Source organism: Bufo bufo, chromosome 4 (assembly GCF_905171765.1).
Source record: "Bufo bufo chromosome 4, aBufBuf1.1, whole genome shotgun sequence".
Lineage (NCBI taxonomy): Eukaryota > Metazoa > Chordata > Amphibia > Anura > Bufonidae > Bufo > Bufo bufo.
Window position 1 is genome coordinate 244,934,776 of NC_053392.1, and position 15,409 is coordinate 244,950,184.

Genomic DNA, 15,409 nt, shown 5'->3' on the forward strand with positions numbered 1-15,409 from the left:
ATACAATATTCAATATCACTGTAAAATATTCATGTAATAAAAAAAAAATCTAAATGCAATCAAAATCAACGTACTATGCATTCAATACACACAATTCCTAGTCATAGGCCACCTGACCTAGACGTCTTTTGAAAGAAATGTTGTTATATTGTAATGCCTTTTATCAGTCTGCAGCTGGTGGTGTGTGCTTTACTACCACTAATTTGTCATCTGACAAGGTCTTTCAGTAGGTGGTATCAGCAAATAGCTCTTGATATTTAAAAAAAACTCATTAATCTGCCCTATCCATCTTTTGGCTTTTATTTTTTTCCGCTAATTAAGTGAGTTTATTACCTTGGTTTGTCATAGTGGGGAAGCTGGTAAAAGAAGAAAACCTGTTATTTGTTGTCTGTCTCCTATCCCAGTGTTGGTTAATATCCAATTTTGCTGCTAGAACTCTGCTTTTCAACAACATTCACAATTAAAATGTCTATAAAAATGAATAACTTTATAAAAATGTTTCTTTATTGATCTTGCCCTGTTTTTTGAGCATTCTTGTATGGTTTAATTCACCCAATTCATACCCAAGTTCCGCCAGATCCTTCCTGAAATCTTGGTTTGTCTTGTGTGCACTCTTTCAACATTCATGTTGCATAATCACTTGAAGGGGTCCTCCAGGATATTTTAACAATTTTTACACACTGACCCCTACACATGTGTTGAGACACAATTATTATTTATTTACAATTGGTCAATGAAGACCAGTGGTTGTCTCTAGATTGACACGTGTGGTACTTATATGTTTAATATATAACATTTATTTTTGCATCCCTAAAATAATTTCTACCTAGAACTAACTTAATTTAAAAATATCAGCTGCGTTTGTATTGCCGCTTTACTGGCCTAATATAGCAATGTGGCTGGCTGGATCTCTGCTCTATGCTGCAAATTGCCTGATTGGCTCATCTGTTTCCACACGGCTCGAGCCGTGTATAGTAAGGTGCCTGCTGTTGTATCACAGTCTGCTACTCTAAGATCGATGTTTGCAGTTCCTAGCTCTCTCTACTTGCTCATGATCATTGCTGGGCCGTCGCTGAACAAACGCTAGCTGCCTAAAACACTAAGATCACAGTCTGCCACCCGACATGTTTCGCCAGAGATCTGGCGTCTTCAGGGGTTAGGGCAGTCACTGCCACATTGCTATATTAGGCCAATAAAGCGGCAATACAAACGCAGCTGATATTTTTAAATTAAGTTAGTTCTAGGTAGAAATTATTTTAGGGATGCACAAATAAATGTTATATATTAAACATATAAGTACCACACGTGTCAATCTAGAGACAACCACTGGTCTTCATTGACCAATTGTAAATAAATAATCCAGGATATTTTATCACGTCTGATATGGCAGGTAACAGACGTGCGGTGCAGAGAGGAGGGTACTCTTTCACTAGGGAGAGGGAGGAGTGGTGACCCCTAATTTACCTAGTATTGGCTGCCCTGACGTCCCTAGATGGCCTGTTCACCCGTACGCCGATCATGTGCCTCGTCCCTGGCTTACCCTGAAAGAAGCCCTAGGTAGTGAGTAGGGCGATGAGAGCACTAGTCCTACCCACTGACACCTAGGGTAACAACAGGGAAAGGACAAACAACACTAACACCACATACAATCCCCGAAGCGAGACAACAAACAGGAGAGAACCAGAGATCTGACAACACCAGTTCCAATCGTTCCAACAGCTCCACAGTAGTGGAGGCATAGGCAATATTTGAATTCGCGATATTTCTCAAATTCTTGGCCGAATTTTCGCCATAAATTCGCAAATTCAAGAATTCGTGATCTCCAGTCATTGTTTATTTGATTGTGAAAATTGCCAATGTAATATATTTGCGATAAATTTGCGTTTAGAATATTCAACACTATTCGTGAATACGAATACAGTTGCAAGAAAAAGTATGTGAACCCTTTGGAATGATATGGATTTCTGCACAAATTGGTCATAAAATGTGATCTGATCTTCATCTAAGTCACAACAATAGACAATCACAGTCTGCGTAAACTAATAACGCAAATAATTAAATGTTACCATGTTTTTATTGAACACACCATGTAAACATTCACAGTGCAGGTGAAAAAAGTATGTGAACCCTTGGATTTAATAACTGGTTGAACCTCCTTTGGCAGGAATAACTTCAACCAAACGTTTCCTGTAGTTGCAGATGAGACGTGCACAACGGTCAGGAGTAATTCTTGACCATTCCTCTTTACAGAACTGTTTCAGTTCAGCAATATTCTTGGGATGTCTGGTGTGAAACGCTTTCTTGAGGTCATGCCACAGCATCTCAATCGGGTTGAGGTCAGAACTCTGACTGGGCCACTCTAGAAGGTGTATTTTCTTCTGTTTAAGCCATTCTGTTTTTGATTTACTTCTATGCTTTGGGTTGTTGTCCTGTTGCAACACCCATCTTCTGTTGAGCTTCAGCTGGTGGACAGATGGCCTTAAGTTCTCCTGCAAAATGTCTTGATAAACTTTGGAATTCATTTTTCCTTTGATGATAGCAATCCGTCCAGGCCCTGACGCAGCAAAGCAGCCCCATACCATGAAGCCACCACCACCATACTTCACAGTTGGGATGAGGTTTTGATGTTGGTGTGCTGTGCCTCTTTTTCTCCACACATAGTGTTGTGTGTTTCTTCCAAACAACTCAACTTTGGTTTCATCTGTCCACAGAATATTTTGCCAGTACTGCTGTGGAACATTCAGGTGCTCTTGTGCAAACTGTAAACGTGGAGCAATGTTTTTTTTGGACTGTAGTGGCTTCCTCTGTGGTATCCTCCTCCCATGAAATCCTTTCTTGTTTAGTGTTTTACGTATCGTAGATTCGCTAACAGGGATGTTAGCATATGCCAGAGACTTTTGTAAGTCTTTAGCTGACACTCTAGGATTCTTCTTCACCTCATTGAGCAGTCTGCACTGTGCTCTTGCAGTCATCTTTACAGGACAGCCAATCCTAGGGAGAGTAGCATGATGAACAGCAAGGCTTTTGGAGATACTTTTATAACCCTTTCCAGTTTTATGCAAGTCAACAATTCTTAATCGTAGGTCTTCTGAGAGCTCTTTTGTGCGAGGCATAATTCACATCAGGCAATGCTTCTTGTGAAAAGCAAACCCAGAACTGGTGTGTGTTTTTTTTATAGGGCAGGGCAGCTGTAACCAACACCTCTAATCTCATTTCATTGATTGGACTCCAGTTGGCTGACACCTCACTCCAATTAGCTCTTGGAGAGGTCATTAGTCTAGGGGTTCACATACTTTTTCCACCTGCACTGTGAATGTTTACATGGTGTGTTCAATAAAAACATGGTAACATTTAATTCTTTGTGTGTTATTAGTTTAAGCAGACTGTGATTGTCTATTGTTGTGACTTAGATGAAGATCAGATCACATTTTATGACCAATTTGTGCAGAAATCCATATTATTCCAAATGGTTCACATACTTTTTCTTACAACTGTATATAGCATTATATTCTAAATATTCGCGAATTCTCGAAGTGGCGATGTTTGCGATTAAAATTTGCGATTTGAATATTCGCGCTCAACACTACTCCACAGCAACTCCAACTCCACCAGAGGTCAGAATAGAAAATCTGGAAGGAAAGTCTATATCTGGCAACAAGGGAAGTAGAAATATATAGTAGCTAGGAGTGGCTGACAGAGAACAGCTGAAAGGAAAAGCTACAGATTCCTAAATGGGACAAAAGGGATCGCAAATCAAAGCAGAAAAACCTGGACCGGAATCCATTCCCACAACTAGGTCATGGAGTGATCCCTTGAAACCGAGCGAGTAGCCACCCGCTGCGATGTTGTGACCCCAGGCACAACAGGGTCAGCAATAGGTCGTTACACCGTCGTGACATATTTGTTTTTAAATGTCCCCTGTCCAGCAGTACTTGTAAAGGGAACTATACCTGCTCCCATCTGCTCTATTCAGACTCCATGGCTCCCAGGGTGTCTTCACCAGGCCTCTAATCCCCACATGTAAATTTACGGACGGGGTTACTTGTGTTGCTGCAGCCATTAACTGGCCCGAACAGTGACATACCCCAAGCAGCATATGACCCAGCACTGACTTGCTACTTAGGTCAGTCATTGGCTGCATTGGCGCTTGGGACCTTGTCCGTGCAGGAAGTTTACAAACGGGGACCATAATTCCGTTGAAGACCAGATGGTGCGGTGGGGAGCAGGTAAGTATAGACAACCTCTTTAAAGAAGCACTCCAGCAAAAATGATTTTGTCTGTGTACGTATATGCAGCAAGTGATCAGTCCACAGTCAACCAAATATTCCATATATGTATCATTTCAGACAAAAAAATCATGACTAATTACCTGTTGAGCTTACTGGGGTTTGATGTTGATGGTTTGGTTAAGGCTACTTTCACACGAGCGTTCGGAGCGGATCCGTCTGATGTTTCATCAGACGGAACCGCTCCGATAATGCAGACGTTTGCATCCGTTCAGAACGGATCCGTCTGCATTATTACTTAGAAAATTTTCTAAGTCAGAAAGTAGCCTGAGCAGATCCGTTCAGACTTTACATTGAAAGTCAATGGGGAACGGATCCGCTTGAAGATTGAGCCATATGGTGTCATCTTCAAGCGGATCCGTCCCCATTGACTTCCATTATAAGTGTGGACGGATCCGCTGGCCTCCGCACGGCCAGGCGGACACCCGAACGCTGCAAGCAGCGTTCAGGTGTCCGCTCACTGAGCGGAGCGGAGGCTGAGCGCTGGCAGGCGGATGCATTCTCAGTGGATCCGCCTCCACTGAGAATGCATTAGGGCCAGACGGATGCGTTCGGGGCCGCTCGTGAGCCCCTTCAAACTGAGCGCACGAGCGGACACCCGAACGCTCGTGTGAAAGTAGCCTAACATTTAATAAAAACATCAGTTTTATGTATTTAGCTGTTTTATCTAATGTATGGGACAGTTTAACTGTGTCATATGAGGTCCTACGGTGCCCTGCTCACTGGTAGCTGAAATTCAGCAACATTTTAAAAACATGATATACGGTAACTAAAAAGTCAGTAAAACCAAGTATTTGCAAAGATACTCAACATTTTATGTAAATTTAAAAGTCTGAAGTGTAGTTTTCCTTTAAGAAAGATATCACATATTTAACCCTCCTATAAATTAGAATCTTTTTGGTGGGGTTGAGGGGCTCTCTCAGCCAAGATTTTCTATTTCAGAAGTGAAAATGAGTTCCCCTCCCTTTTATGAGCAAGATTGATAATAACAAAGCAATGCATTTCTACGTCTTCAGACCTCTTGTTCTGATTAGAGTACCCTCACAAAGATTACCTCCAAGAGGTCTTGCTTTGTAGATGTGAGTTTTATTCTTATTCAGCTGCTGAAGAAATTACTTAGATTTGCACAATGCATTCGGGTATACCCAGAAGTGAAATATATTTATGATTTTCTTTTTTATTATATGTATGAAATATTTCCTATGGTTCATCATTCTCCTTTTGTCAGGTACACATAAAATACAGAAATTGTCTTCTTAATACTTTTCAGTATGTCGCTGGATGTCAGACTAACCAGAATTGAGAATCGTTGAACTGTATTATTATGCTTTTTTTGGTTTATGTCAGCTATATGCTAAAACCTTATACTATTAGAAAATTTTATTCAGCATGTGCGTTAAAGGGGTCGTTCATCTTCAGGGGACGTGTCTGCCAGACCTCCCGCATGTCTTGACCTGCTCCCCGCCACTGGATTCCAACTCCTTTGGTCCCCCACAGCTGCTACCTTAGGCCTATTGCACACGACCGTATGGCTTTTTCAGTGTTTTGCAGTCCGTTTTTCACGGATCCGTTGTTCCGTTTTTTGTTTCCGTTGTGTTTCCGTTTCTGTTCCGTTTTTCCGTATGGCATATACAGTATACAGTAATTACATAGATAAAATTGGGCTGGGCATAACATTTTCAATAGATGGTTCAGCAAAAAACGGAACGGAAACGGAAGACATACGGATGCATTTCCGTATGTGTTCCGTTTTTTTTGCGGACCCTTTGACTTGAAAAGAGCCACGGAACGTGATTTGCGGGCAATAATAGGACATGTTCTATGTTAAAACGGAACGGAAAAACGGAAATACGGAAACGGAATGCATACGGAGTGCAATCCGTTTTTTTTTTTGCGGAACCATTGAAATGAATGGTTCCGTAAAACGGCCAGTAAACGGGAAAAAAAAACGGCCGTGTGCAATAGGCCTTACTCTGGTCTCTGCTTTTCAACATCCAGCTGGACACAGGTCACGTGGCCACTGTAGCCAATAACTGGCCCCAACAGTGACGGGTCTCCCATGTGTCACATGACCCAATGACGTGAAGCATGTGGGACACGTCAACGCTGCGGCCAGCCATTGATGTGAACCACGGAGACTAGAATGAGACAGTAGCGGGGGTGGACTGAGTGAGCGGAATCCAGCAGCAGGGAGCAGATAAGTATGTAAGTTTGTAGGTCATGCCACGTGGCCCCTGAAGGCGAACAGCCCCTTTATTGTGGTGCTCTTAGATTTCTACTGTAAGGGTTTGTGGAGCAATGTGACAGAATTCTTGAGATGCCAGGCCGGCAGTTCTGCATAGGCAGGGTTAAACAATACATATAGTGAGTGTACCAGTAAATGTACCCATTGTTCTCCTGATAAAATATTTGCAGTTTTACAGTGATGGGCACTGCTCTTTAATTTCAGAGAACAACTGCATACCAAATGATTCTAATTCACTACAGTTACTAAACCCCAAATATTTCAATGTATAGCTATTTTCCTCATTATTTTGGTACACCTAAATATTTACTGGACAGCAGCTTAAAGGTCCAAATGACGATAACACCATAAAATAAACAGGACACTCCCCAAAACGTTTATGACAAGGTCATAGAAATGACCCAGTCGCTGGATGGAATAAGAAAATACAGAAAGCTAGTCAGTCATTCAAAATTTTAACAGTATGGCACTGCCATGCATCTACATAGAGTAGTAGATTCTCAGAAGTTCTGTCTGCCCTGAACAGTGCTAATTTTCTGTAGGACATTCCTGTGTACTGGCCTTCTGGATTAACCGTTTGTCTGTATTGATTCTCTTGGTATTTTGACTGTGGCTAGTTTCTGGATTAACCCCTTGTCTGCTATTTTGTCTGAATCCTGCTCTCCTGGTTTTGACCCTGCTTGTCTACTATTCTTTGTAACCCCTAGTCATTCTGGTAGGTCTGCTTCTAGTGAGCTCACAATATCTTACTCTGCAGATGTAACCCAGGTCCTTAGCAGCCAAGTTCATCCGGACTTGTGGCAGACCCTGGTGAAGAACTTAGCTTCCAGAGTGGATAAGGACTGGTAGCAGGTTGTGAGTTTGTTAGTTTTGGTTCCAGATGGTTACCATAGTGATTCCTTGTAAGCATATTTCCTTTTAACTTTGTCATCTGGTGATTGTGTTATTCCTAAAGGTGACTATACACATAAGATTAAAGTTGGAAAACTAGTGTGAACGAGCGTTTGCGGTCGCTGACGGTAGACTCTTGTCTGCTAAAAATGTAATCCGCCGTGCTGGGAAACTACCTGGTGGGATCGTTCATTGGCGGCCGATCATTATCTCAACCTCGGCCAGCTTAATTGTCAGTTTGTTCCTACAGAACTGAAACTGTCCAATCAGTGCTTATATTGCTAAACTATGTAGGGATAGATCAAGAGATCAATTGTCTGCACTTCTGCTTCAATATCCTGTAAATTCTGATTAAAAGAAAAAATAAACTACATTTACTTAGCCCCAAAACGTAGTTACTCCACTCTTCGCAGATATCCAGCACAGTTTATAATTGAGATACAATGAAAAATGAATCTGTGTAAGGGCTAATAAATAAAAAAAAGTGCTAGACATTTTATTATGGAGGCACATGGATATTTATTCTTTGTGGCATGCTCCATCACATGCTGTATCAGGCTGCGTATGCAGTGGTAGAGCTCACTGAAGCCTCTCCTTGCCGTAGCTGTCTGTGTTTCCTATTGCATAGTGCTGGTCAGGCTTGCCAGCTCCATAAGTCAAATCCATATAAAAGCACATTGATCCTAGCACCATTGAAATTAAAATATTTATTGCAAATCCCTTATAATGGTCACAGCATGGTAAAATTCAGAACTTCATGTTTGAAACATAAACGTACTACTACCCACATGCTGTGACCATTTTAATGGAGTTGAATAAAGGAGTACTAGTTAACAGGGGGTCTGTTAGCAGTTTTATTGATACAGGTAGGGTTAGAGACAGGAGGTGATACATACCCGTGTCCTTGGTTTTAGTGGACATGGTTCTGAAATAATCGACTTAGAATCCTGCAGTCTCTGCCTCAGCAAGTGTACTGAGGGTGACCCCGGAGGCTTCAGTGTTTGAGCAGCTCCCCAGTCCCTCCCGCCAGCTGTGTGTGTGGCGGTAGCAGTCTTCTGTCACTATCAGCAGAGGTGAGGGGCTGTGGTATGGATCATGTTCCGGATTGACGCCTGCATATTTCTACTTTTATTTTTTCCATACTGCTGCCACTAAAACCAAGGACAGTATCACCTCCTGTCCCCTACCTATGTCTGTCAGCAGTGTTGTGTTGACAAAACTGCTGACACACTCCCTTTAACTCTAGAAGTGCCCAGATCGGTTTAGATTTATGTCTTTTTTTTTTTTTTTTTACATCTTTTTCAATTTTGTTTTTTCATCCATTTCAGGAGCAGAAAAATGGAATCAAAATTGTGATGGATCCATCACATATTAGACACTAATGCAGCCTGAGAAACCCCACTGACTTATAACAGGGTCTGTCAGGTTGTGCCATGGTGTCCGTTCCTTGACAGAACAAATAGCACTGCATTGTTCATCAAATCTTGAGTGTGCAACAGAGGCTTTGTTAGGATCCTCCAACCCAGGTATGAACACACAGGCTCACAGTCACTGATGGAAATCACTGACCAAACACTGACGTGTGAACGAGGCATTACTGAGATGTTCTGCTCCATGAGCATTCGATGCACCATTTAATGGCACACAGATTAGCTAGGGGTAGAGGGTCTGTGGACATGGTATTATATAGCATGCACCCTAAGATATGCTCTTGTTGTTTTCTTTAAAAAAAAAACTGATCTTATAAAACTTCATTAAACTTCATATTGGGCTATCCTTTAGGACTTCAGATTCAGACGTGCAGTGTTCACATACATGTGCTGTCCGGGTGTAGAACTAACAGCACGTGGAATGAACACTAACCCATTGAAGTCAATAGGCTAATTTATGTGTTTGTCTTTCTCCACGGAAAATCACAGCAGATTATCACGCTAGACTCGCCCATTCAAGTCATAGAGTCCATGAAAAAAAAAAAAGATAGCACATGGGCACATTTCTGTGTGGTCCTCTGTATTGGACATTCTTCCTTTTTTTTTTTTGAGGGGAAGGGGATGTGAATAACAGATGAGATACTGATGCCATTGGAATGAATAAACAGACAAACTGAATACAGTGAGAGCCCTAATATGTATAAAGCCCTGATACACTTAGATTTCTATTATTTAAAGTGTTAATTTTTATATCCCCTGCGTCTGTCTCCTTTTCCTACTGTGGCTTATGCCTCCAAAATGACAGTTCTTTGCAATGGTATAAGTAGCATGCAAGTACTCACACTGTTACACCATATGGTTGCATAAAAACAAGTTGATACTTCCCCAAAAAATTATACAGAAGAAAAAAAGTTGTTTGTCTTACTAAAGAATATCAGAATATCTAGATGACATCTTACAGGTAAGAAAATGGTTTGTGTCCTCTGCTGGACCCCGTGTTATCCTACATAATTGTCCATCTACTTACCTATGTATATTCTCGCATTTGTCATAATGAATAATGTGAGGTCTGCTAGAGCTCTGTATTGGTAGATTGTGGTAGTGGGGAAAGATAATACTGCAGGGTGAGGGGGTGTGACTACATTAATTTGTGATGTAGTATGGGGGATGGTTTGTGGTAGAGAGGGAGCTCCCACTGTGTGGCCTAAAAACTGTTGTCCACTCCTTTACTATTAAAGGGGTTGTTCGCTTTATTTTTATTGATGACCTTTCCTCAGGATAGATCATCAATATCAGATTGGCAGGGGACCAGCTCCCGCAACCCCTGCCGATCATCTGTTTGAAGAGAAGGTCTTGCTCCATGTGAGTGCTGGCTTCTCTTCACTGCTTACCTGCTTGCCATCGCAACTGCAGCGGTGAGCAGATGTAATCAGGGCCGCTGATAGAAATCATGGGGCCCCGTACAGCATACATGACGGGGCCCCCTTCAGCTCCACCCCCTGATCCCTCCTTCAGCCACACCCCTGGCCCCGCCCTTGGCCCCTCCCCAGACGCCGCCTTGAAACAATATGCAGATTTGTCTACAAGTGATATTTATGGCGCTGGGGGGTCGTCTGTGAATGGCGCTGTTATGGAGGGGATCTGTGAATGGCACTGTTATGGAGGGGATCTGTGAATGGCACTTTTATGGAGGGGATCTGTGGATGGCACTGTTATGGAGGGGATCTGTGGATGGCACTGTTATGGAGGGGATCTGTGGATGGCACTGTTATGGAGGGGATCTGTGGATGGCACTGTTATGGAGGGGATCTGTGGATGGCACTGTTATGGGGGGATCTGTGGATGGCACTGTTATAGAGGGGGATCTGTGGATGACACATACCGTATATAGCATCTTATGCTATGTGTCATCCACAGATACCCCTCCATAACAGTGCCATTCACAGTCAGATACCCTCCATAACAGTGCCATCCACAGATCCCCCCCATAACAGTCATCCACAGATCCCCCCATAACATTGTCATCCACAGATCCCCCCATAACAGTGTCATCCACAGATCCCCCCCATAACAGTGTCATCCACAGATCCCCCTCCATAATGGTGCCATCCACAGATCCCCCCCATAAGTGTCATCCACAGACCCCCCGGCCCCCCCCCATAAGTGTCATCCACATGACAGACCCCCCCCCCATAACAGTGCCATCCACGGATCCCCCGCCCTCCCTAGGCCCTGACACACACACTGATCCACCTGACTCCTACTTTCTGCACTACTCACATTACGCTGACCCCCACCTGACACAGACGCTGACCCCCACCCACCTGACACAGACGCTGACCCCCACCTGACACAGACGCTGACCCCCACCTGACACAGACGCTGACCCCCACCTGACACAGACGCTGACCCCCACCTGTCCAGACGCTGACCCCACCTGGCCACCTCACCTGACACAGACGCTGACCCCCACCTGACACAGTCGATGTTGCACGGTCTTCGGCTTCTTTTGGCAACTCGTGACGCGCAGTATGCGACGAGCTGGCCGGGACTTGATTCCGGGACTGAGCAGAGCAGAGGAGCGGGCGCGGGAGAGAGAAGAGAAGAGATACTCTTCCGCGCCCGAAACAGAGGAAATAGTCCCTACAGGCACAGCAAGCAGGCAGGTAGTACTGAGCGGCGATTTAAAAAAAAACAAAAAACGTAGAAAGCGGGGGGGGGGGGGGGGGTACGTTGACTAGCGGTCAGGGCTGTGGAGGTTTTTTTTTTTTTTTTTTTAAAAACATTAATTGTCGAGGCTGCCCGGGCCCCCCTGCCAGCCGGGCCCGGTACAACTGGGCCAGCTGTACTGGCCTATCAGCGGCCCTGGATGTAATTACACCTAAGCCATCCCATTCACTTCTACGGGGCTGTTCAAGTGAATACTAGTACAGAGCCATCCCCTAGAAGTGGGGACAGCAGAGCTGTAATTACATCTGCTCACCGCTGGGGGTGCGACAGCAAGCAGGTAAACAATCCAAACAAATTATTTTTAATCTCCAGACATTGAGCTACTTGGTCAGAAGAGGCATTATATTCTCATATCTTTGCTATAATTTAACAGTAATTTAGACTGAAAACCATAATGGTGCACCATGTTAATATCTGGGCAGCTTCAACTAGTTCTGTTTAGCAACTAGAGCTAAATTCTTAAGACAAACATCACTCCAGGGTCCTGTATATTTGGTAAAAAAAATATGATGTTCATCTCAGCGACACAACTGGGATGCTGTTTTACATGATGAGGATGCTACATATTAATGCACATTCCAGTACAATAAGTGCTTCAAATACATATGTATTACACAACAGCCCATTCCGAGTCCTAGGAGAACAACATCAGATGGAAGACAGACGGGCAGATTGCAAATTCCTGCAACCGGGGATGGAGGATTCCTGTTTGATCGGGTCATTAACTCTGCTGATTTTGTTTCTTTATTTCTGGGGAAATATGACTTGAAAAGTATAATACAATGGTTTTGCACATTATACTGTCATTTAGGTTAAAAAGAAAGGATATAAAAAGCAGACGAGCAGAACATTGAATCAGGTCTGTGAATAGTTGCAGATGTCGGCCTTAGGTAATTTATGGGGGAGGTAATAAACTCCATGCTGCTTCTTTTTTTACAAACCTGGCTGTTCAGCGAGAGCTTCCAAAGTCTAAAGCCTGTATTATATAGGCTGGTTGAGCATGCGATTGTCAGGAGGGAAGCGTTCCCTCCCAACAATCGCCTGCTAGCAAGTGGAGGAGACTGCTGCTATCAAATGGAGCGATCTCCTCCATAGCATGGGGAGAAGCGATCGCTATGCCATAGCTCGTCCCCATGCTGTCTAGTGGATTGCCAGCGTTCTTAAAAGTCATCCCAGTGAACAAGCGCTTGCTCGTTCATCAGACAATCATCAGCGGTATTACACTGCCAGATGATCGCAAAAAGTGTTCAAACGAACGCCCGTTAGCGATCATTTGCTGAGAAATCAGCAGCAGATGATCGCTAACGATAGTTCATACGAATGTTCCTTAGTAATCATCTTGCAGTGTAAAGCTGTATTTACATGGGCTAACTGAGCGGTTGATTGTCGGGAAAGAAGTGTTCCTTCCCATCAGTCGGCTGCTAGTTTGGTGAAGGAGACCACTGCATTTACATGCAGCGATCTCCTTCATTGTATGAGAACGAGGGATGGCTATGGCAATCCATTTCCCTCATACAGAATCATGGTTTCTGAGCAGCATGAATGACAGGATCACCTGATGGACAAACGTTTGAATCATCAGTTAATCGGCGGTACATTTGCATGGCTAGATTCTCAGCAATGGTCATTCCCGATAATCTTCCCAATTCTCGGGCCGTGTAAATGCACCTTAATACTGCCGCCGAATGCCCGATGAACGAGCAACCACTTGTTCATTGGGCAATTGTGATTTTTAAGCACTAGACAGCATGGGAATGAGCGATGGCGTAATGATTGCTCCTCACCACCTCTTGCTGAGGAGATCGCTGCATGCAGGGGCGTACATAAAAATCACTGGGCCCCATAGCAGGAATCTAAATTGGGCCCCCATTCCCCTTTTATAGCCCCTCCTTTTGTTCCATGAACTATTCTTGCTGCTGCGTTTTATAATTTATGCCATCAGGGCCGGATTGGGATTACAAAACAGCCCTGGCACACAAAAGAGGTCTAATAGAGGCAGTGTGTACAGGTATATAGTATATTCCCTAGTGTTCTGATATGTGAGGTACAGGGTATAATATATGCAGTGTGTACAGGTATATAGTATATACAGCAGTGTACTGATATGTGAGGTACGGGGTATAATATATGCAGTGTATACAGGTATACAGTATATACAGTAGTGTAATATGTGAGGTACGAGGTATAATAGATGCAGTGTGTACAGGTATATAGTAAATACAGCAGTGTATTGACACCTCGTACCTCACATATCAGTACACCGCTGTATATACTATATATCTGTACACACTGCATCTATTATACCTCGTACCTCACATATCAGTACACTGCTGTATATACTATATATCTGTACACACTGCATCTATTATACCTTGTACCTCACATATCAGTGCACTGCGGGATATACTATATATCTGTACACACTGCATCTATTATACCTCGTACCTCACATATCAGTGCACTGCGGTATATACTATATATCTGTACACACTGCATCTATTATACCTCGTACCTCACATATCAGTGCACTGCGGTATATGCTATATATCTGTACACACTGCATCTATTATACCTCGTACCTCACATATCAGTGCACTGCGGTATATACTATATATCTGTACATATTGCATGTATAATACTGTGTAATATATGCAGTGTGTGTATGTGTGTGTATGTGTGTGTGTGTATATATATATATACACACAGAGCAGTGTATTGATGTGAGACATAGAAGGTATAATACTGTAGATGCAGTGTTTACAGAAATATGTGGTCAGTTATACATTATGGTCACTGTGTGTGAGGTACATGAGGTAGTGGTCACTGTAACTGTCTGAAGTATTATACATGAGTGAGCAATGAGTAAAAACAGGGCATGGAGGGGGGGGGTAAATGATTAAAAGTGGAGGACCTCCTCTTACCACTCCATTCCAGTCTGTATGAATCCATGCAGAGCTGCTTGTGAACTTCTAATACTTGCTGTTAGGGGTTGAAGGACCTGTGATGATGTCATCACAGGTCCTGGCAGATATACCTTTGAAACCTAGGAACTACACCATTTTTGGTGCAGTTCCTTTGTTAGATTCTGCAGGACCTGTGATGTTGAAGATGATGTCATCACATGTCCTGGCAGATGCACTGTTCTAACCTGGGATCTACACTTTACACTGTGCAGTTCCCTTACAGGACCTCTGATGACATCATCAAAGGTCCTTTAGCTTTAGAAAGATAAACAGGAGCAATTAGGGGGCGGGGCCTCTCTTCCACTTCGGGCCCCTCTTTCTCACGGGCCCCATAGCAGCTGCGTGGTCTGCCTATATGGTAGGTACGCCACTGGCTGCATGTAATAGCAATGGTCTCCTCCGCTAGCTAGCAAGTGATTGCCGGGAGGGAACACATCCCTCCCAACAATCGCTTGCTTAATCGACCTGTATAATAAGATAGGAGATGCATAAAAAAATACTGTGGGGGGAACTTATGAAGCTCTGCGCTCCAGAGTTCTGGCTTCAAAAAGTCACAAACATTGAGTGACATTTTGCTTATTTACACCGCTCCCTCCACCTCTGAAAACTGTGTTGGAATGTGGGCATGGTTAGCCCATTGATTAAAGCAAGATTTATCAACTGCAGCATTTTAAAAAAGTTGCAAAACTTGTCACAGTCTCACTCAAATAAAGGGGTGGCATAGAAAGTGAAATAACACTCAGGACAAACTTAAAGGGCATCTGTCAGCAGATTTTTTTTTTACCTATGAACTAGCTGACCTGGTGCATGTGCACTTGGCAGCTGAAGACATCTATGATTTGGCCCCTGCAGTCCATGGTTCTT

The 15,409-nt window shown here is 43.3% G+C and overlaps 1 protein-coding gene across 1 annotated transcript in view; it reads left to right on the forward strand.

Moving 5' to 3' along the window:
• The window catches only part of LOC120998011 (solute carrier family 12 member 9-like), a 384,693-nt gene that overhangs the window by 174,588 nt on the left and 194,696 nt on the right, over positions 1 to 15,409 (forward strand). The gene's annotated exons all lie outside the window — the stretch shown is intronic.